Source organism: Oncorhynchus nerka, linkage group LG2 (assembly GCF_034236695.1).
Source record: "Oncorhynchus nerka isolate Pitt River linkage group LG2, Oner_Uvic_2.0, whole genome shotgun sequence".
Lineage (NCBI taxonomy): Eukaryota > Metazoa > Chordata > Actinopteri > Salmoniformes > Salmonidae > Oncorhynchus > Oncorhynchus nerka.
In genome coordinates this window covers 75978360-76000781 of record NC_088397.1, presented here as the reverse complement: position 1 = coordinate 76000781, position 22422 = coordinate 75978360, and the positions used below count along the sequence as shown (strand labels likewise).

General features: G+C 45.0%; 1 protein-coding gene across 3 annotated transcripts in view; it reads right to left on the bottom strand.

Annotated features, from left to right (window-relative positions):
- The window catches only part of LOC115121843 (pleckstrin homology domain-containing family A member 6-like), a 340805-nt gene extending 319418 nt beyond the window's left edge, over window positions 1–21387 (bottom strand). The window contains exon 1 of one of the 3 annotated variants that reach the window (XM_065002730.1): window positions 21061–21387. The gene's annotated coding sequence lies outside the window, so the exon portion shown is untranslated. The remainder of the gene's footprint in view (window positions 1–21060) is intronic. The other 2 variants (XM_065002729.1, XM_065002731.1) reach the window with 2 other exon arrangements.
- Between the last annotated feature and the right edge of the window lie 1035 nt (window positions 21388–22422).

Sequence of the window (22422 nt, the reverse complement as noted above, 5' to 3'; positions counted from 1 at the left end):
CCCTCTCTGCTCTTCTCCCCTTCCCTCTCTGCTCCTCTCCTCTCCCCTTCCTCTCTGCTCCGCTCCTCTCCTCTCCTTCCCTCTCTGCTCTTCTCCCCTTCCCTCTCTGCTCTTCTCCCCTTCCCTCTCTGCTCCGCTCCTCTCCTCTCCCCTTCCCTCTCTGCTCCTCTCCCCTTCCCTCTCTGCTCTTCTCCCCTTCCCTCTCTGCTCCGCTCCTCTCCTCTCCCCTTCCCTCTCTGCTCTTCTCCCCTTCCCTCTCTGCTCCGCTCCTCTCCTCTCCCCTTACCTCTCTGCTCGTCTCCCCCTTCCCTCTCTGCTCCGCTCCTCTCCTCTTCCCTCTCTGCTCCGCCCCTCTCCTCTCCCCTTCCCTCTCTGCTCTGCTCTTCTCCCCTTCCCTCTCTGCTCCTCTCCCCTTCCCTCTCTGCTCCGCTCCTCTCCTCTCCCCTTCCCTCTCTGCTACTCTCCCCTTCCCTCTCTGCTCTTCTCCCCTTCCCTCTCTGCGCTTCTCTCCTTCCCTCTCTGCTCTTCTCCCCTTCCCTCTCTGCTCTTCTCCCCTTCCCTCTCTGCTCCGCTCCTCTCCCCTTCCCTGTCTAATCCTCTCCTCACCCATTCCCTCTCTGCTCTGCTCCGCTCCTCTCCCCCTCCCTATCTGCTCCTCTCCTCTCCTACCTTCAGGAGTGATTTGTTCTGTCATGTCTCTCTCAGACAGAAAGCCGTGCTGTTTAATAAAGATGGATTTCTTCCTGGCTCCAGGTATAATGAATCCACACTAGCATTAGGGCCTACGTCGCTAATGGAAGCTATTAGCGTTAGCTTCTAGCATTAGTTGAGTGTTTGCGATTGATGTTAACTGTACCTGTTAGCAATAAAATATTAGCATTTGGCTTCGACGTCTGTGAGGCATAAGCCACAGCATGTCCCAACTTGAAGACACTCAGAGCTTGCACCTGCTAGCTCCAGGGATGAAGAGTGGGTGGGTGTACCAGTTCATCCCACCCTTAATATTAGCTGTTATCCCGCCTTCTCTCTAGGCCTGATGGATGCCTTCAAATTCTCATCTATTGTTCTCCACTGTTTCTACATGACTATATTACATCAATATCTGTTCTCCACTGTTTCTACATGACTATATTACATCAATATCTGTTCTCCACTGTTTCTATATGACTATATTACATCAATATCTGTTCTCCACTGTTTCTATATGACTATATTACATCAATATCTGTTCTCCACTGTTTCTATATGACTATATTACATCAATATCTGTTCTCCACTGTTTCTACATGACTATATAACATCAATATCTGTTCTCCACTGTTTCTCCTCACACATTCTCTCTCTGCTCCGCTCCTCTCCTCTCCCCTTCCCTCTCTGCTCCTCTCCCCTTCCCTCTCTGCTCTTCTCCCCTTCCCTCTCTGCTCCTCTCCCCTTCCCTCTCTGTTCCTCTCCCCTTCCCTCTCTGCTCTTCTCCCCTTCCCTCTCTGTTCCTCTCCCCTTCCCTCTCTGCTCTTCTCCCCTTCCCTCTCTGCTCCTCTCCCCTTCTCTCTCTGCTCCTCTCCCTTCCCTCTCTGCTCTTCTCCCCTTCCCTCTCTGCTCTTCTCCCCTTCCCTCTCTGCTCCGCTCCTCTCCTCTCCCCTTCCCTCTCTGTTCCTCTCCCCTTCCCTCTCTGCTCCTCTCCCCTTCCCTCTCTGCTCTTCTCCCTTTCCCTCTCTGCTCTTCTCCCCTTCCCTCTCTGCTCCGCCCCTCTCCTCTCCCCTTCCCTCTCTGCTCCTCTCCTCTCCCCTTCCCTCTCTGCTCTTCTCCTCTCCCCTTCCCTCTCTGCTCCGCTCCTCTCCTCTCCCCTTCCCTCTCTGCTCTTCTCCCCTTCCCTCTGTGCTCCGCTCCTCTCCCCTTCCCTCTCTGCTCCGCTCCTCTCCTCTCCCCTTCCCTCTCTGCTCCGCTCCTCTCCTCTCCCCTTCCCTCTCTGCTCTTCTCCCCTTCCCTCTCTGCTCTTCTCCCCTTCCCTCTCTGCTCCTCTCCCCTTCCCTCTCTGTTCCTCTCCCCTTCCCTCTCTGCTCTTCTCCCCTTCCCTCTCTGCTCCTCTCCCCTTCCCTCTCTGCTCTTCTCCCCTTCCCTCTCTGCTCCTCTCCCTTCCCTCTCTGCTCCTCTCCCCTTCCCTCTCTGCTCTTCTCCCCTTCCCTCTCTGCTCTTCTCCCCTTCCCTCTCTGCTCCGCTCCTCTCCTCTCCCCTTCCCTCTCTGTTCCTCTCCCCTTCCCTCTCTGCTCCTCTCCCTTCCCTCTCTGCTCTTCTCCCTTTCCCTCTCTGCTCTTCTCCCCTTCCCTCTCTGCTCCGCCCCTCTCCTCTCCCCTTCCCTCTCTGCTCCTCTCCTCTCCCCTTCCCTCTCTGCTCCTCTCCCCTTCCCTCTCTGCTCCGCTCCTCTCCTCTCCCCTTCCCTCTCTGCTCTTCTCCCCTTCCCTCTGTGCTCCGCTCCTCTCCCCTTCCCTCTCTGCTCCGCTCCTCTCCCCTTCCCTCTCTGCTCCGCTCCTCTCCTCTCCCCTTCCCTCTCTGCTCTTCTCCCCTTCCCTCTCTGCTCTTCTCCCCTTCCCTCTCTGCTCCGATCCTCTCCTCTCCCCTTCCCTCTCTGCTCTTCTCCCCTTCCCTCTCTGCTCCGCTCCTCTCCTCTCCCCTTCCCTCTCTGCTCTTCTCCCCTTCCCTCTCTGCTCCGCTCCTTTCCCCTTCCCTCTCTGCTCCTCTCCCCTCCCTCTCTGCTCTTCTCCCCTTCCCTCTCTGCTCTTCTCCCCTTCCCTCTCTGCTCCTCTCCCCTTCCCTCTCTGCACTTCTCCCCTTCCCTCTCTGCTCCTCTCCCCTTCCCTCTCTGCTCTTCTCCCCTTCCCTCTCTGCTCCTCTCCCCTTCCCTCTCTGCTCCTCTCCCCTTCCCTCTCTGCTCCTCTCCCCTTCCCTCTCTGCTCCTCTCCCCTTCCCTCTCTGCTCCTCTCCCCTTCCCTCTCTGCTCTTCTCCCCTTCCCTCTCTGCTCTTCTCCCCTTCCCTCTCTGCTCCTCTCCCCTTCCCTCTCTGCTCCTCTCCCCTTCCATCTCTGCTCCTCTCCCCTTCCCTCTCTGCTCTTCTCCCCTTCCCTCTTCTTCTCCCCTTCCCTCTTCTGTGAACCCTCTCCATTCTAGTGACAGTGTGAGTTCTGTGAACCCTCTCCATTCTAGTGACAGTGTGAGTTCTGTGAACCTTCTCCATTCTAGTGACAGTGTGAGTTCTGTGAACCCTCTCCATTCTAGTGACAGTGTGAGTTCTGTGAACCCTCTCCATTCTAGTGACAGTGTGAGTTCTGTGAACCCTCTCCATTCTAGTGACAGCGTGAGTTCTGTGAACCCTCTCCATTCTAGTGACAGTGTGAGTTCTGTGAACCCTCTCCATTCTAGTGACAGCGTGAGTTCTGTGAACCCTCTCCATTCTAGTGACAGTGTGAGTTCTGTGAACCCTCTCCATTCTAGTGACAGTGTGAGTTCTGTGAACCCTCTCCATTCTAGTGACAGTGTGAGTTCTGTGAACCCTCTCCATTCTAGTGACAGTGTGAGTTCTGTGAACCCTCTCCATTCTAGTGACAGTGTGAGTTCTGTGAACCCTCTCCATTCTAGTGACAGTGTGAGTTCTGTGAACCCTCATCCATCCTTCCTATGTGACTTGTATCAAGGATGACCTGGCTTGATTGAACTCAAACCGCTGATCTAACTACAATACATCTTCCACATCAAAGGGTTGGGTCTAATCCACTGCATCAGAGATGTGCAAATCCAACCCCCATTTTGAACATATCTGCTGGAGTCAGGGCCTTTGGCAGGATTATACTGAGCTCTAAACCTCAGCGCCTGCTGACGTGACATGATGTGGCTTTGAAATCCTCCTCAGAAACGGCACAGCATAAATTGCTACAGTCATTAAACTGCAACAGTGAATAAACTGTTACAGTCATTAAACTGCTACAATCATTAAACTGTTACGGTCATGAAACTGTTACGGTCAATAAACTGTTACAGTCATTAAACTGTTACAATCATTAAACTGTTACAGTCATTAAACTGTTACAATCATTAAACTGCTACAATCATTAAACTGCTACAATCGTTAAACTGTTACAATCGTTAAACTGTTACGGTCATTAAACTGTTACAGTCATTCAACTGTTACAGTCATTAAACTGTTACAGTCATAATATGCTACAGTCATTAAACTGTTACAGTCATTAAACTGTTACAGTCATAATATGCTACAGTCATTAAACTGTTACAGTCATAATATGCTACAGTCATTCAACTGTTACAATCATTAAACTGCTACAGTCATTAAACTGTTACAGTCATAATATGCTACAGTCATTAAACTGCTACAGTCATTAAACTGTTACAATCATTAAACTGTTACAGTCATTAAACTGTTACAATCATTAAACTGCTACAATCATTAAACTGTTACAGTCATTAAACTGCTACAATCATTAAACTGCTACAATCATTAAACTGTTACAGTCATTAAACTGTTACGGTCAATAAACTGTTACAGTCATTAAACTGTTACAGTCATTAAACTGTTACAGTCATTAAACTGCTACAGTCATTAAACTGCTACAGTCATTAAACTGCTACAATCATTAAACTGTTACGGTCATTAAACTGTTACAATCATTAAACTGCTACAGTCATTAAACTGCTACAGTCATTAAACTGTTACGGTCATTAAACTGTTACAGTCATAATATGCTACAGTCATTAAACTGCTACAGTCATTAAACTGTTACAATCATTAAACTGTTACAGTCATAATATGCTACAGTCATTCAACTGTTACAGTCATAATATGCTACAGTCATTAAACTGCTACAGTCATTAAACTGCTACAGTCATTAAACTGTTACAGTCATAATATGCTACAGTCATTAAACTGCTACAGTCATTAAACTGTTACAATCATTAAACTGTTACAGTCATTAAACTGTTACAATCATTAAACTGGTACAGTCATTAAACTGCTACAGTCATTAAACTGCTACAGTCATAATATGCTACAATCGTTAAACTGTTACGGTCATTAAACTGTTACAGTCATTAAACTGTTACAGTCATTCAACTGTTACAGTCATTCAACTGTTACAGTCATTAAACTGTTACAGGCATTAAACTGCTACAGTCATTAAACTGCTACAATCATTAAACTGTTACAGTCATTAAACTGTTACAGTCATTCAACTGTTACAGTCATTCAACTGTTACAGTCATTCAACTGCTACAGTCATTAAACTACAGTCATTCAACTGTTACAGTCATTCAACTGCTACAGTCATTAAACTGCTACAGTCATTAAACTGCTACAGTCATAATATGCTACAGTCATTAAACTGCTACAGTCAATAAACTGTTACAATCATTAAACTGTTACAGTCATTAAACTGCTACAGTCATTAAACTGCTACAGTCATTAAACTGCTACAGTCATAATATGCTACAGTCATTAAACTGTTACAGTCATAATATGCTACAGTCATTAAACTGTTACAGTCATTAAACTGTTACAATCATTAAACTGCTACAGTCATAATATGCTACAGTCATTAAACTGCTACAGTCATAATATGCTACAGTCATTAAACTGCAACAGCCGGAGGGGGGCAACATCAACCTGCCTCCTTTCTACCACAATGTGACTATTCACTGTGGGCTTATTCACTGTGTACTTATTCACTATGCAAATAAGCTTAGGGTTAAGAAGGCTGGGGAAATCAAAGAGTGTTTGTAGGAGCCCTCGCCACCCAGAAAATCAGAGGGAGCAGGCTTGTCAACACCTCCCTATTTCCTAACCCACTCCCCTCCCTGGAGCAGAATCAGCTACACAGCCAACAGACAGACAGATGAAACAGATAGAAAGACTGTTCTCAGTGAAGACTGCAGCAGACTGTCTTCTACACACCCCTTCATTTACTTACTTACCTACACACACGCACACATAGACATACACATGTTACGCCCCTGAAAACAGGGGAGAAATAATCACGAGAGTGATACGGTGTTGTATTCTCAAGTCAACATTTAGTTCAATCATTTCACAAAAGTAACACATTACATAACAGAAAACCCATTATACAAATAACACAGCAAAATATCTTATTAACAACACGCACGTTCATTCACAATCGACATAAAATGGCAGCTACTCTCAGTACGATGCTATCCTTCACTTCAACCGAGCAGGGCTAATATTACTCTCTTCAAACTTAACTCTAACTTCCTCAAGACGTTACTAAAACACACCTTAAACACTCTTGACATGTTCGCTAGTTATAACATTTAAATTACTATTTTTATCATCAATAAAGTACCTGAAAACAGGGGAGAAATAATCACGAGAGTGATACGGTGTTGTATTCTCAAGTCAACATTTAGTTCAATGAGAAAAGACCGCGAATTTCCCCAGGAATATGGGTGGAGACCAGAGCAATCGATCTCCGGCTCATAGATTAAAAGCATTTCGTAGATCACAGATTAACACTTTTAGGCACCACAAAATAAAGTAATCAATATAACGTTTACACATTACTCTCACAATTCGTACCCTTTGACAGATTTGAACTTTAACACAATTATATGAATGTTATCAATCTCTATCAACTAATACTGAACGCATCTTTTTAACCTTAGATGTTTTAAGATCCTCACATACTATGAACTTACTAATACTTTTCAATGTATAACAGGCTATGAATATGTCCTTTAACCTGTCACACACACACACACACTACTCTCCTCTCCTCGACTCATCTCCTTCCTCTGCACTGTCTGAAAATATATGAAAGCTGCATGTAATGCTTATCAATCTAATGATCGTTGAAATTGAATAATATAATATTAGTTTCATACCAGTGCAGATGAAGGAGGGGAGACAAGGATACACTTTTGAAATGCATCCTAGGTAGTATCTTACTCTATTTTAGAGGTGGATATACTGAGACTAGACTGTTGTGTAAGAATGAGAGGAAGGTGAGAGATGAACACACTTTCTGTGTGCAGCCCGCTTCACACTTGGCAGGTCCCCTGATACACCACCTGCTCTGTTGCCGCACACCACATCTCACTCACTCACTCACACACTCACACTCACACACACACACACACACACACACACACACACACACACACACACACACACACACACACACACACACACACACACACACACACACACACACACACACACACACAGCCTGCAGTCTGTTCCAGAATGAATAACACACACACAGCACATGGGAGGAGGAGCAGACAAAAGACATGGATATAGACACACAGTAAACAAAGACACACACCCAGAGTGCATTGAGAGGGTCTATTTTCTCTCAGTAGGATGTATGGGGGAGTGGGGCTTAACCCTCTAGAGTCTAAGCCCTGTCTAAGGCGGGGGGGGGGGGGGGTTACTAAGCTAACATATGGAATTGTTTTATGGAGGTAATTTAGCTATTTTATTTCTAATTTTAAGACCCCTTAATAATTAAAACATTTGACGAAACATTGTATTTTGCTATTAGCCCATAGAATCACATTGAATAACAGATTTACCACATGGAACAACATATAGTTATTCCATGTATCTTAAGGAGGTTTGTTCAAAAAATCTTAAGGAAGTTTGTTCTGAAGTGTCTGTCCTATATCTGAGAGATATAAGAAAGATCAGGAAACAATTGCATTTATTTTCTACATGTATTTAGGCCTGAAACTTTGTCCATATACAGTACCAGTTCAAAGTTTGAACACACCTACTCATTCCAGGGTTTTTCTTTATTTTTACTATTTTCTACATTGTAGAATAATAGTGAAGACATCAAAACTATGAAATAACACACATGGAATCATGTACTAACCAAACAAGTGTTAAACAAATCAAAATATATTTTATATTTGAGATTCTTCAAAATAGCCACCCTTTGCCTTGAAAACAGCTTTGCACACTCTTGGCCTTCTCTCAACCAGCTTCATGAGGTAGTCACCTAGAATGCATTTCAATTAACAGGTGTGCCTTGTTAAAAGTGCATTTTGGGAATTTCTTTCCTTTTTAATGCGTTTGAGCCAATCAGTTGTGTTGTGACAAGGTAGGGGGATATACAGAAGATATCCCTATTTGATAAAAGACCAAGTCCATATTATGGCCAGAACAGCTCCAATAAGAGAAACAACAGTCTATCATTACTTTAAGACATGAAGGTCAGTCAATCCGGAAATTGACAAGAACTTTGAAAGTTTCTTCAACTGCAGTCGCAAAAACCATCCAGCGCTATGATTGAACTTTGCCATAACAAATAGGTTTAATATTTATTGAATCAAGATATTTCAGCTTTTCATTTTTAATTAATTTGGAAAAACTTAGAAAAACATAATTCCACTTTGACATTATGGGGTATTCTGGGTAGGCCAGTGACAATAAAAATCTCAATTTATTCTATTTTAAATTCAGGCTGTAACAGCAAAATGTAGGGAAAAAGTCAAGTGGTGTAAATACTTAGTGAAGGCGCTGTATCTACCTCAATTACCTCGTACCCCTGCACATCGACTTGGTACTGCTACCCCACGTATATAGCAAAGTTATCATTACTCTGTGTATTTACTACTCCTGTTATTATTTTTCTATTATTTCTCTGCATTGTTGGGAAGGGCCTGTAAGTAAGAATGTCACTGTTAGTCTACACCTATTGTTTACCAAGCATGTGACAAATATCATTTCATTGGTTTGGATGATCACGCCCTTCATCCCTCCCTCTATCTCGCTTCCTTTATCCCTCCCGTGGGGAAACCTTCCTTCTATCCTTATTCTTTCTTCATCTACCTCTTTATCTCTCTTCCCCCACAGGGGATATCTTCCCCATCTCTCATTTTTCTCTTTGCTCCTCACACACCCTCCCCCATCCCCACTGTCCAGACACCTTCCCTCTCTCTTCACCTCTCCTTCTCTTTCCCTCTCTCTCTCTTCCCTGTCTCTTTTGTCCTTCCTTCCTCTCCCAAGATGGAGGGTTTGCCCGGCGTCACTTACTTAAAGGGTTGCTATGGTAACACCTGGGGGGGCTTCAGGTGAAGGATGAGGCTTAACCAACCCTTTAATCCCTACCGCCTGCTCGGAATTCATCAGAGAAATTAGATTCACACTTAATACACACACACACACACAAAGATGTACAGATCTAGGAAGACATAAGTAGAATGCAGATTAATGAATTACATTACATTAAGAGATATACCTTGACTCAGACACACACACTCTAATGACATTAGATAGGAGGGGTGCTGACTGATAAGGACAGTAAATGTGAAGTTCACCGGACAGCTCCACTCAGACAGACGCCTGCTGGTGTGGATAACACATGCACAACAGTGGCGGTTGGTGCCATTTAAGATTAGAGAGGACCTTATTTCTATTACAATATTAGATGAATGTCATTTATATTCCATTCACCCAGTTCAATGTAACAGTGATCGGGTTAGGCTACTACATGATACTCAAATGTTCCCTATAAACATCATGAGGTTGCTACAACGTAGGTGAGAAGACAGACCGTTACACATGGACAGACAGTGACACATTCAATACCTCCTAGCACACTCTTGCCTGCATCTAGCTGATCTAGGATGTAATCATTAGTCCAACAGTTGCAAACAAACATTTCTCAGATCTCAACCCCATAGAAAATCTTTGGAGGGAGTTGAAAGTCCGTGTTGCCCAGCAACAGCCCCAAAACATCACTGCTCTAGAGGAGATCTGCATGGAGGAATAGGCCAAAATACCAGCAACATTGTGTGAAAACCTTATGAAGACTTACAGAAAACATTTGACCTCTGTCATTGCCAACAAAGGGTATATGTCAAAGTATTGAGATAAACTGTTGTTATTGACCAAATACTTATTTTCCACCATAATTTGCAAATAAATTCATTAAAAAATCCTACAATGTGATTTTCTGAATTTATTTTTCTCATTTTGTCTGTCATAGTTGAAGTGTACCTATGATGAAAATTACGGGCCTCTTTTTAAGTGGGAGAACTTGCACAATTGGTGGCTGACTAAATACTTTTTTGCCCCACTGTATATATATATATATGTTGTTTGAACACTGCTGTGGGGATTTGCTTCCATTCAGCCACAAGAGAATTAGTGAGGTCGGGCACTGATGTTGGGCGATTAGGCCTGGTTTACAGTCGGAGTTCCAATTCATCCCAAAGGTGTTGGATGGGGTTGAGGTCAGGGCTCTGTGCAGGGCAGTCAAATTCTTCCACACCGATCTCGACAAACAATTTCTGTATGGACCTCGCTTTGAGCACAGGGGTGAAATAGGGACAGGCCTTCCCCAAACTGTTGACACAAAGTTGGAAGCACAGAATTGTCTAGAATGTCATTGTATTCTGTAGCGTTAAGATTTCCCTTCACTGGAACTAAGGCACCTAGCCCGAAACATGAAAAACGGCCCCAGACCATTATTCCTCCTCCACTAAACTTTACAGTTGGCACTATATGCATTCGGACATTTAAAGTTCTTCTGGCATCCTCCAAACCCAGATTAGTCCGTCAGACTGACAAATTGTGAATCGTGATTCATCACTTCAGAGAACGTGTTTCCACTGCTCCAGAGTCCAATGACTGGGAGCTTTACACCACTCCATTCAAGGCTTGGCATTGTGCATGGTGATCTTAGGCTTGTGTCCGGCTGCTCGGCCATGGAAACCATTTCATGAAGCTCCTGACGAACAGTTCTTGTGCTGACGTTGCTTCCAGAGGCAGTCTCGGAATTGAGTGTTGCTATGTGCTTCAGCACTCGGCAGACCCATTCTGTGAGTTTGTGTGGCCTACCACTTCGTGACTGAACCGTTATTGCTCCTAGACGTTTCCACATCACAATAACAGCACTTACAGTTGACCGGGGCAGCTCTAGCAGGGCAGAAATGTGATGAACTGACTTGTTGGAAAGATGGCATCCTATGATGGTGCCACATTGAAAGTCACTGAGCTCTTCAGTACGGGACATTCTACTGCCAATGTTTGTCTATGGAGATTTCCTGGTTGTGTGGTCAATTTTATACACATGTAAGCAATGGGTGTGGCTGAAACAGCCGTATCTACTAAATTGAGGGGGTGTCCACATACTTTTGTATATACAATGATGTATATGCCACATCCCTCCAAACACATATACCACAACCTCTCAAACACATATACCACAACCTCTCAAACACATATCCCACATCCCTCCAAACACATATACCACAACCTCTCAAACAAATATACCACAACCTCTCAAACACATATACCACAACCTCTCAAACACATATACCACAACCTCTCAAACACATATCCCACATCCCTCCAAACACATATACCACAACCTCTCAAACACATACCACAACCTCTCAAACAAATATACCACAACCTCTCAAACACATATACCACAACCTCTCAAACACATATACCACAACCTCTCAAACACATATACCACAACCTCTCAAACACATATACCACAACCTCTCAAACACATACCACAACCTCTCAAACACATATACCACAACCTCTCAAACACATATACCACAACCTCTCAAAAACATATACCACAACCTCTCAAACACATATACCACAACCTCTCAAACACATATACCACAACCTCTCAAACACATATACCACATCCCTCTCAAACAAATATACCACAACCTCTCAAACACATATACCACAACCTCTCAAAAACATATACCACAACCTCTCAAAAACATATACCACAACCTCTCAAACAAATATACCTCAACCTCTCAAACACATATACCACAACCTCTCAAAAACATATACCACAACCTCTCAACCACACAGAGAGAGAGAGAAAGAAAGAGAGAGAGGGGGAGAGAGGGTGAGGTAGCTGGCGTTGTAGTTCTGCAGCAGTGCTCTGCAGAGAAACACAGTATTCACTCCACCCTGCTCAGTATTCTACAGAAACACTACAAGCACGCAGTATGTGTGCGTGTGTGTATGTGCACTGATACGTGCTTAAATTTCTGATCACACCCTCTGCCAGTCTCCTTAGCTCACTCTCCAAATCGGGTGCAGAAAGCAAGCACTGCGGCAATAACCCCACTCCCTGCTTAAACACACACACACACACACTCATACTCACAGTTCAGAACAACCATAACAAACAACATCTTGCAGTCATCATATGTAAACAACACTCGGTCAACCAATAGGGATGCAGGATAACAGTTATATTTATCTACAAACCAATCAACACACAGCAAACAGCACACAGTAGGAGAGAAGGAAAAGAAACAGTGAGGAGAGAGAAAGAGAGATAGAGAGAGTGAGAGAGAGCAAGAGCAAGAGAGAAAGATAGATACAGTTGAAGTCAGAAGTTTACATACACCTTAGTCAGATACATTTAAACTCAGTTTTTCACAATTACTGACATTGAATCCTAGTAAAAATTAGGATCACCACTTTATTTTCAGAATATATAGTAGAGAGAATTATTTATTATTTCAGCTTTTATTTCTTTCATCACATTCCCAGTGGGTCAGAAGTTCACATACACTCAATTCGTATTTGGTAGCATTGCCTTTAAATTATTTAACTCGGGTCAAACGTTTCAGGTAGCCTTCCACAAGCTTCCCACAATAAGTTGGGTGAATTTTGGCCCATTCCTCCTGACAGAGCTGGTGTAACCGAGTCAGGTTTGTAGGCCTCCTTGCTCGCACATGCTTTTTCAGTTCTGCCAACACATTTTCTATGGGATTGAGGTCAGGGCTTTGTGATAGCCACTCCAATACCTTGACTTTGTTGTCCTTAAGCCATTTTGGAAGTATGCTTGGGGTAATTGTCCATTTGGAAGACCTATTTGCGAACAAGCTTTAATTTCCTGACTGATGTCTTGAGATGTTGCTTCAATATATCCACATAATTGTCTGCCTCATGATGCCATCTATTTTGTGCACTAGTTCCTCCTGCAGCAAAGCACCCAACAACATGATGTTGCCACTGTGCTTTACGGTTGGGATGGTGTTCTTTGGCTTGCAAGCGTCCCCGTTTCCTCCAAACATAACGATGGTCATTATGGCCAAACAGTTGTATTTTTGTTTCATCAGACCAGAGGACATTTCTCCAAAAAGTACGATCTTTGTCCCCATGTGCAGTTGCAAACCATAGTCTGGCTTTTTTATGGCGGTTTTGGAGCAATGGCTTCTTCCGTGCTGAGCGGCCTTTCAGGTTATATCGATATAGTCCTCGTTTTACTGTGGATATAGATACTTTGTACCTGTTTCCTCCAGCATCTTCACAAGGTCCTTTGCTGTTGTTCTGGGATTGATTTGCACTTTTCGCACCAAAGTACCTTCATCTCTAAGAGACAGAACGCTTCTCATTCCTGAGCGGTATGATGCTCCGTGGTCCCATGATGTTTATACTTGCGTACTTGTTTTTGTACAGATGAATGTGGTATCTTCAGGCTTTTGGAAATTGTCTACAATTCTTTTTCTGAGGTTTATGCTGATTTTCCCATGATGTCAAGCAAAGTTGGAAGGTAGGCCTTGAACTACATCCACAGGTACACCTCCAATTGACTCAAATGATGTCAATTAGCCTCAGCAGAAGCTTCTAACGCCATGACATCATTTTTACAAGTATAATCCAAGATGGCGTGGCAGTCAGAATTCTTTGTCCTGTCGTGTCCCTTGTATATATCGTTTTTTACATATTTTTCTTTGCATGTCTTTTAAAATATTTTGCTAAACCTCAACATCTAAATACTCTCCTGCAACCCGCCTCACCCAATGTAGCGTGGATCAGCTTTTTTTCCCTAAAGTATCTATATTTACTTCGGATCTGGAATCCCTCAACTGAAGCTAGCCAGCTAACTACCAGCTATCAGTCAGGAAACCATTGCCAGCGGTCATCAGCTAACCTTCAGCTCGAATAGCTCTCGCCAGTTCGAACAACATGACTCTAATCAGAGCATAATGGACCTATGATTTTTATCCCCGGATTCCCACCGCAAACTGAACATTTTCATCTGGATCTTCACAACTAGCTAACCGCAACCCCAGATGACTACTCCTGGCTAGCGTTTCCATCCACTTAGCTTGAAGCTAGCCCGGCCAGAGCTCCTGTGCTACCACCGAAGCATACTCCTGGGATACAATATCCGGACCCCTTCTACAGCTGGTACGGGGCATGGAACCCCGCAGATCCCCTACGACTGGAATACCGACATAATCTGCCCGAGGACTCCAACAGGCCCCTCAGGCGCGACGCCCGCTGAAGGCCCATCATGATAACCAGCTAGGCCTGCTAGCTACCTAGAGGTACTTGGAACCCTACTAATTCCACGACCAGTCTATCAACGTCACCGCATGAAGAGGCAAAAACAGACTTAACCCCATCGCGACGTCCCCCAAAGGCTAACTTTCTAGCCCCTGCTATCTGCTTTCTTGCTAACCCGGCCTGCTAACTGCTAGCCTGCCCCGGCCTACTAACTGTTAGCTTGTTAGCACAGGCCTGCTAACTGTCTGAATCGCCGTGTCCCCAGCCAGCCCAACCACTCACTGGACCCATATTTATTTTCAATCTCTTTTCGATTTTTATTTGATTATACCTTCCGGTAACCTGCCTCACCCAATGTGATACGGAATCGCTATTATTTTTAATTTTAGAATACATTCAAGAACCTCCAGAAGCTAACCAGCTAATTAGCTACAAGCTGTTTAGTCATTGTTAGCCACTGCTAGCGGCTTTTACCTTCTGCACAGCCAGCCCTGTTTTTAGCCTGGATAATACTCACCAGTCTACCAGTATCGAACTGTCTCTCCACAACAACGCCGGATTCCTTCCGTAATCCCTGGACCACTACTTCTGATCTTCACAGCTAGCTTGCACCCAGTACCGAAGCTATCCCTGAGGCCCACCTCCCGGCCTACTCAGCTGTTCACCCGAACCCCACTCATACACGGCTAGATCCCAATACTCAACCGGATCCTTGCTGTAAACTCTGGACCATGGCTAACGCCACTGCCACGAAGCTAGCACCAGTTAGTCGTGAGCCAGGCACATCTCCCTGCTAGCAAACTAAATTCTACAATACCTCTTAAGCCATCTGGCTTGGATTCTCTGTCGACACGGCCCCCGCCGCACCACCACGACTGATCTGCCGACGAATACTCCATCCGCTGTGCCATCAACCGGCCTCCGTCTGAGCAGACACCCCCTACCACACCCGAGCTACTAACTTTAAACGCTGTGTCGCCCGCGTGCTATAGTAGTGGTGGCTTCACTGTTCCATCTACTGCTGCCCCCTGGACACTATGATCACTTGGCTACATAGCTGATGCCTGCTGGACTGTCCATTAATCACGGTACTCCATTCTGTTTATTTATGTTTTATCTGTCGGTCCCAGCCGCAAAATCAGGCTCTGTGTGTAGTTAATCCGACCCTCTCTGCCTAGTCATCGCCATTTTACCTGCTGTTGTTGTGTTAGCTGACTAGCTGTTGTTGTCTCACCTGTTGTTTTAGCAAGCTCTCCCAATCAAGACCTGCGATTACTTTATGCCTTGCTGTATGTCTCTCTCAAATATCAATATGCCTTGTATACTGTTGTTCAGGTTAGTTATCATTGTTTTAGTTTAAAATGGAGCCCCTAGTTCCACTCCTCACACCTCTGATACCTCCTTTGTCCCACCTCCCACACATGCGGTGACCTCACCCATTATAACCAGCATGTCCAGAGATACAACCTCTCTTATCATCACCCAGTGCCTGGGCTTACCTCCGCTGTACCCGCACCCCAGCATACCCCTGTCTGCACATTATGCCCTGAATATATTCTACCACGCCCATAAATCTGCTCCTTTTATTCCTTGTCCCCAACGCCTTTAGCCGCACCCTCATCCTACTCCTCCTCTGTTCCTCGGGTGATGTGGAGGTAAACCCAGGCCCTGCATTTGTCCCCAGGCACCCTCATTTGTTGACTTCTGTGATCGAAAAAGCCTTGGTTTCATGCATGTCAACATCAGAAGCCTCCTCCCTAAGTTTGTTTTACTCACTGCTTTAGCACACTCTGCCAACCCTGATGTCCTTGCCGTGTCTGAATCCTGGCTTAGGAAGGCCACCAAAAATTCTGAGATTTCCATACCCAACTATAACACTTTCCGTCAAGATACAACTGCCAAAGGGGGAGGAGTTGCAATCTACTACATAGATAGCCTGCAAAGTTCTGTCATGCTTTCCAGGTCTAACCAAACAGTTAGAACTTCTAATTTTAAAAATGAATCTCTCCAGAAATAAGTCTCTCACTGTTGCCGCCTGCTACCGATCCCCCTCAGCTCCCAGCTGTGCCCTGGACACCATCTGTGAATTGATCGCCCCCCATCTAGCTTCAGAGTTTGTTCTGTTAGGTGACCTAAACTGGGATATGCTTAACACCCCGGCAGTCCTACAATCTAAGATAGATGCCCTCAATCTCACACAAATCATCAAGGAAGCCACCAGGTACAACCCTAAATCCGTAAACATGGGCACCCTAATTGACATTATCCTGACCAACTTGCCCTCCAAATACACCTCTGCTGTCTTCAATCAGGAGCTCAGCGATCACTGCCTCATTGCCTGTATCCGCTACGGGTCTGCGGTCAAACGACCACCCCTCATCACTGTAACGCTCCCTAAAACACTTCTGCGAGCAGGCCTTTCTAATCGACCCGGCCCGGGTATCCTGGAAGGATATTGACCTCATCCCGTCAGTTGAGGATGCCTGGTCATTCTTTAAAAGTAACTTCCTCACCATCTTAGACAAGCATGCTCCATTCAAAAAATGCAGAACTAAGAACAGATATAGCCCTTGGTTCACTCCAGACCTGACTGCCCTCGACCAGCACAAAAACATCCTGTGGCGGACTGCAATAGCATCGAATAGTCCCCACGATATGCAACTGTTCAGGGAAGTCAGGAACCAATACACGCAGTCAGTCAGGAAAGCAAAGGCCAGCTTTTTCAAGCAGAAATTTGCATCCTGTAGCTCTAACTCCAAAAAGTTCTGGGACACTGTAAAGTCCATGGAGAACAAGAGCACCTCCTCCCAGCTGCCCACTGCACTGAGGCTAGGTAACACGGTCACCACCGATAAATCCGTGATAATCGAAAACTTCAACAAGCATTTCTCAACGGCTGGCCATGCCTTCCTCCTGACTACTCCAACCTCGGCCAACAGCCCCCCATCCCCCACCCGCAGCTACTCACCCACGCCTCCCCAGCTTCTCCTTTACCCAAATCCAGATAGCAGATGTTCTGAAAGAGCTGCAAACCCTGGACGCATACAAATCAGCATGGCTTGACAATCTGGACCCTCTATTTCTGAAACTGTCCGCCACCATTGTCGCAACCCCTATTATCAGCCTGTTCAACCTCTCCTTCGTATAATCTGAGATCCGCAAGGATTGGAAAGCTGCCGCGGTCATCCCCCTCTTCAAAGGGGGAGACACCCTGGACCCAAACTGTTACAAACCTACAGTATAAGAGCGTCTGCTAAATGACTTAAATGTAAATGTAAATGTCTTCGAAAGCCAAGTCAACAAACCGATCACTGACCATCTCGAATCCCACCGTACCTTCTCCGCTGTGCAATCCGGTTTCCGAGCCGGTCACGGGTGCACCTCAGCCACGCTCAAGGTAGTAAACGATGTCATAACCGCCATCGATAAAAGACAGTACTGTGCAGCCGTCTTCATTGACCTGGCCAAGGCTTTCGACACTGTCAATCACCATATTATTATCAGCAGACTCAGTAGCCTCGGTTTTTCTAATGACTGCCTTGCCTGGTTCACCAACTACTTTGCAAACAGAGTTCAGTGTGTCAAATCGGAGGGCATGTTGTCCGGTCCTCTGGCAGTCTCTATGGGGGTACCACAGGGTTCAATTCTCGGGCCGACTCTTTTCTCTGTATATATCAATGATGTTGCTCTTGCTGCTGGCGATTCCCTGATCCACCTCTATGCAGACGACACCATTCTGTATACTTCTGGCCCTTCCTAACCTCCAAACAAGCTTCAATGCCATACAACACTCCTTCCGTGGCCTCCAACTGCTCTTAAACGCTAGTAAAACCAAATGCATGCTTTTCAACCGTTCGCTGCCTGCACCCGCACGCCCGACTAGCATCACCACCCTGGATGGTTCCTACCTAGAATATGTGGACATCTATAAGTACCTAGGTGTCTGGCTAGACTGCAAACTCTTTTTCCAGATTCATATCAAACATCTCCAATCCAAAAACAAATCTAGAGTCGGCTTTCTATTTCGCAACAAAGCTTCCTTCACTCACGCCGCAAAACTTACCCTAGTAAAACTGACTATCCTACCGATCCTCGACTTCGGCGATGTCATCTACAAAATAGCTTCCAATACTCTACTCAGCAAACTGGATGCAGTTTATCACAGTGCCATCCGTTTTGTTACTAAAGCACCTTATACAACCCACCACTGCGACCTGTATGCTCTAGTCGGCTGGCCCTCGCTACATGTTCGTCGCCAGACCCACTGGCTCCAGGTCATCTACAAGTCTATGCTAGGTAAAGCGCTGCCTTATCTCAATTCACTGGTCACGATGGCAACACCCACCTGTAGCACGCGCTCCAGCAGGTGTATCTCACTGATCATCCCTAAAGCCAAAACCTAATTTGGCCGCCTTTCCTTCCAGTTCTCTGCTGCCTGCGACTGGAACGAATTGCAAAAATCTCTGAAGTTGGAGACTTTTATCTCCCTCACCAACTTTAAACATCTGCTATCTGAGCAGCTAACCGATCGCTGCAGCTGTACATAGTCTATCGGTATATAGCCCACCCAATTTACCTACCTCATCCCCATACTGTTTTTATTTTATTTACTTTTCTGCTCTTTTGCACACCAGTATCTCTACCTGCACATGTTCATCTGATCATTTATCACTCCAGTGTTAATCTGCTAAATTGTAATTATTCACTCCTATGGTCTATTTATTGCCTACCTCCACATGCCTTTTGCACACAATGTATATAGATTTTTTTTTTCTACTATGTTATTGACTTGTTTATTGTTTACTCCATGTGTAACTCTGTGTTGTTGTCTGTTCACACTGCTATGCTTTATCTTGGCCAGGTCGCAGTTGCAAATGAGAACTTATTCTCAACTAGCCTACCTGGTTAAATAAAGGTGAAATAAAAATAATTGTTTGTTTTTTTAATTCTGGAATTTTCCAAGCTGTTTAAACGCAAAGTCAACTTAGTGTATGTAAACTTCTGACCAACTAGAATTGTGATACAATGAGTTATAAGTGAAATAATCTGCAAACAATTGTTGGAAAAATTACTTGTGTCATGCACAAAGTCGATGTCCTAACCGACTTGCCAAAACTATAGTTTGTTAACAAGAAATTTGTGGAGTGGTTGAAAAACAATTTTTAATGACTCCAACCAGAGTGTATGTAAACTTACGACTTCAATTTTAGATAGATAGATAGGTAGGTAGATAGATAGATAGATAGATAGATAGATAGATAGATAGATAGATAGATAGATAGATATAGATAGATAGATAGATAGATAGATAGATAGATAGATAGATAGATGAGAGTGAAGGCAGAGCCAAACAGAGGAGAGGGACGTCAATCAAAATCATGGCTCTATTCTGGGCATAATTTCAGGCCACATGCTGGCAGAAGGCTAGGAATCACCCTCAGAACATAGTGTGACCTGCCAAGAGACAGGAAGACGTGTGTGTGTGATGACGTGTTTAACTATTCTTGTGGGGACCAGAATTCCCCACCAGAATAGTAAACAAATCCAAATTTGACCAATTGGGGACATTTTGTTAGTCCCCACAATGTTTTGGGGTTGGGGTTCAGGCTAGGGTAAGAGTCCGGTTCTGTTTAGGGTTACGTAAAATAGGATTTTGAATGGGACTGAATTGTGTGTCCCCTCACGGTTAGCTGTACAAGACTGTGTGTGTACAGTCTGTGTGCGTGAGCATATGTGTGTGTGTTTCCATCCACATGCATTCATAGAAAGCAAATCCAGTTTAATGCTTTCATCGGAAGCACCTCAATTGCCAGCAACTGGCAGGGTCTCATAGACAAAACACACACACTACAATACCCTAACGCTAAGACAGGCATTAAAGGGTCAGTCTAATTCCTCAGTCACTGTCAGGGTGTATTAATGCCAATGTTAATCAGACACCTGGAGCCTCACACACACACACACACACACACCCTCACAGGGGGGACGTTAAAACAGCTTGTTGAAGTCAATCACGCTTATCCTCTAAATCAAAGTCCACCTCATCCCCCCTGCTTTGGCTCAGATTGGCCGTGCCTGGCTTGGTTTGGATTGGATGGGCTAAGTCCTGCCATGAGGCATTTAACATACAGCATAGCACTGCTAAATGCCAACCATTAACATATCAACATGCTGGAGACTGGTGGGAATCAGTACTGTGTTGTTGTGGGAGTGTTTAAGTATTTTGCATGTGTAAATGCATGTGCAGTGTGTGTGTATGTGTGAGTGAGTGTGTGTGTGTGTGTGTGTGTGTGTCTGAGCTAGCGTCCCTGACTGACAGACTATGCCCATCTGAAGTGGGGCTCCAAAACTGGGACCAACAACCTGGCAACTGGCGCCACCCCAAAACATCTGAGCCCCCAAACCTAGCCACAACCATAACTCAAGCTCCACCCAACCACTACTTCAACCACCAGCCAACCTCTGCCCTCTCGGACCCAACCCTCTCAGCAATATGAGAGAGCATCGGTCTGTGTGCATGAATAAAAACACAGTCAATGACCATCAACATTAACACACAGTAATTGCACTGTATACTTAAAAGCAAATACACACAGACACAGTCATACTAACACAGCCACAGGAACACAGACACAGTAATACAGACACTAGTGCTACCTCTAACTTGCTTATTTACATAAAGTCAAGACATGTTGGAAATGCACTGGTGGTGCCTGCACACAGACACTATGAATCTGCGTGTCCCTTACCAGCCACCTGCTGAATTGATGTTTGCGGTGTCCCTCCTCCTTCCTCTTCTGTAGTCAGCCAGTCAATGAAGGTGTTAGACAGACAGGCTAGAACCGTGTACATCTATCCATTCATCCATCTAGGAGAGAGCATTGAGCAGCAGACGGTCAGTCAGTCCGGTTAGACATCAGGAGATGGGAGAGGAACGAGGAATAACACACTGTCTATCCCTCCACACCCTCACAGTACAGGGTAAAGACAGCTCTCTTTCAGCCAGAGAACCATAGAGAGAAAGAAACAGAGATACAGCTAGAGACAGTAGCCCCAGTAACTACAGGCTCTAGCGTGACTGAGCAGGGATACAGGACAATAATAGGCATCCTCTCCTCAGGAAAGGATGAATAAAGGAGGGACGGATAGAGGGAGGAGTTGAAGAGGAGGAGGGGAAGCGGCCAAGTGATACAATGGAGCATGCCCAGTTGAAAACCCCAAGGTATTTAAATGTCACATGACCCCATCCAGGCTGGCAGTAATTCTATATGCAGTGATGATGGGGAGATGGATAGAGAGGGAGATGAAGAGAGAGAGGAAGGGGGAGAGAGAGGAAGGGGGAGAGAGAGGAAGGGGGAGAGAGAGGGAGGGGAGAGAGGGAGGGGGAGAGAGAGGAAGGGGGAGAGAGAGGAAGGGGGAGAGAGAGGGAGGGGGAGAGAGTTCTCTTTGGATTGGTGGTGGGTGGCAACGTCACAGCTGTTCAATTCCCCTTTCATTAGAGAGAGACATGCCTTTAATCTCCTCCTAGGCACCACCTCCAGGCATTCCATTCAGCCAATGAGATGACAGCATTGGCCAGTCCCAGATTAACTTTTCCATGGCCAGGATAGACCTGCAGGGGAAGCACCGAATATCAGAGGAGGAATAGAGTTCTCAGATTTTGATCAGACTTTGCCGCACAGGTCACATAAATGAGAAAATATAGACTAATCTCAACTGAACTGTTTCAGATTTGATTGGTTCTTCATATTTTTTACAATGGAACCACAAAAACTGTGAAAGCCACACACTGATTAAATGGATTAAATCTGCATCCAACAATCAATATTTGGTCCTATCCTACACCTTTCAGTTTTCTACAAATAATAAATGTAACCACATACTTAATTCTACTTGGTTTGCAAAAAGGCTACTGCAATGCATGTCAATTCATTAATAAGCAAATGTCTCATGTTGTAACACAGCAAATCACAATTATGATGATCGTTTTGAGCAGAAAGCAGTTGCACAGTCCTCGGGAAGATCTCCTCTCGTCCTCTGCTCGTCTCCTTCTCAAAACTCATTACAGGAGAAGGTCAGAGAGGACGGAACTCTGACTTTCTCATCCAATA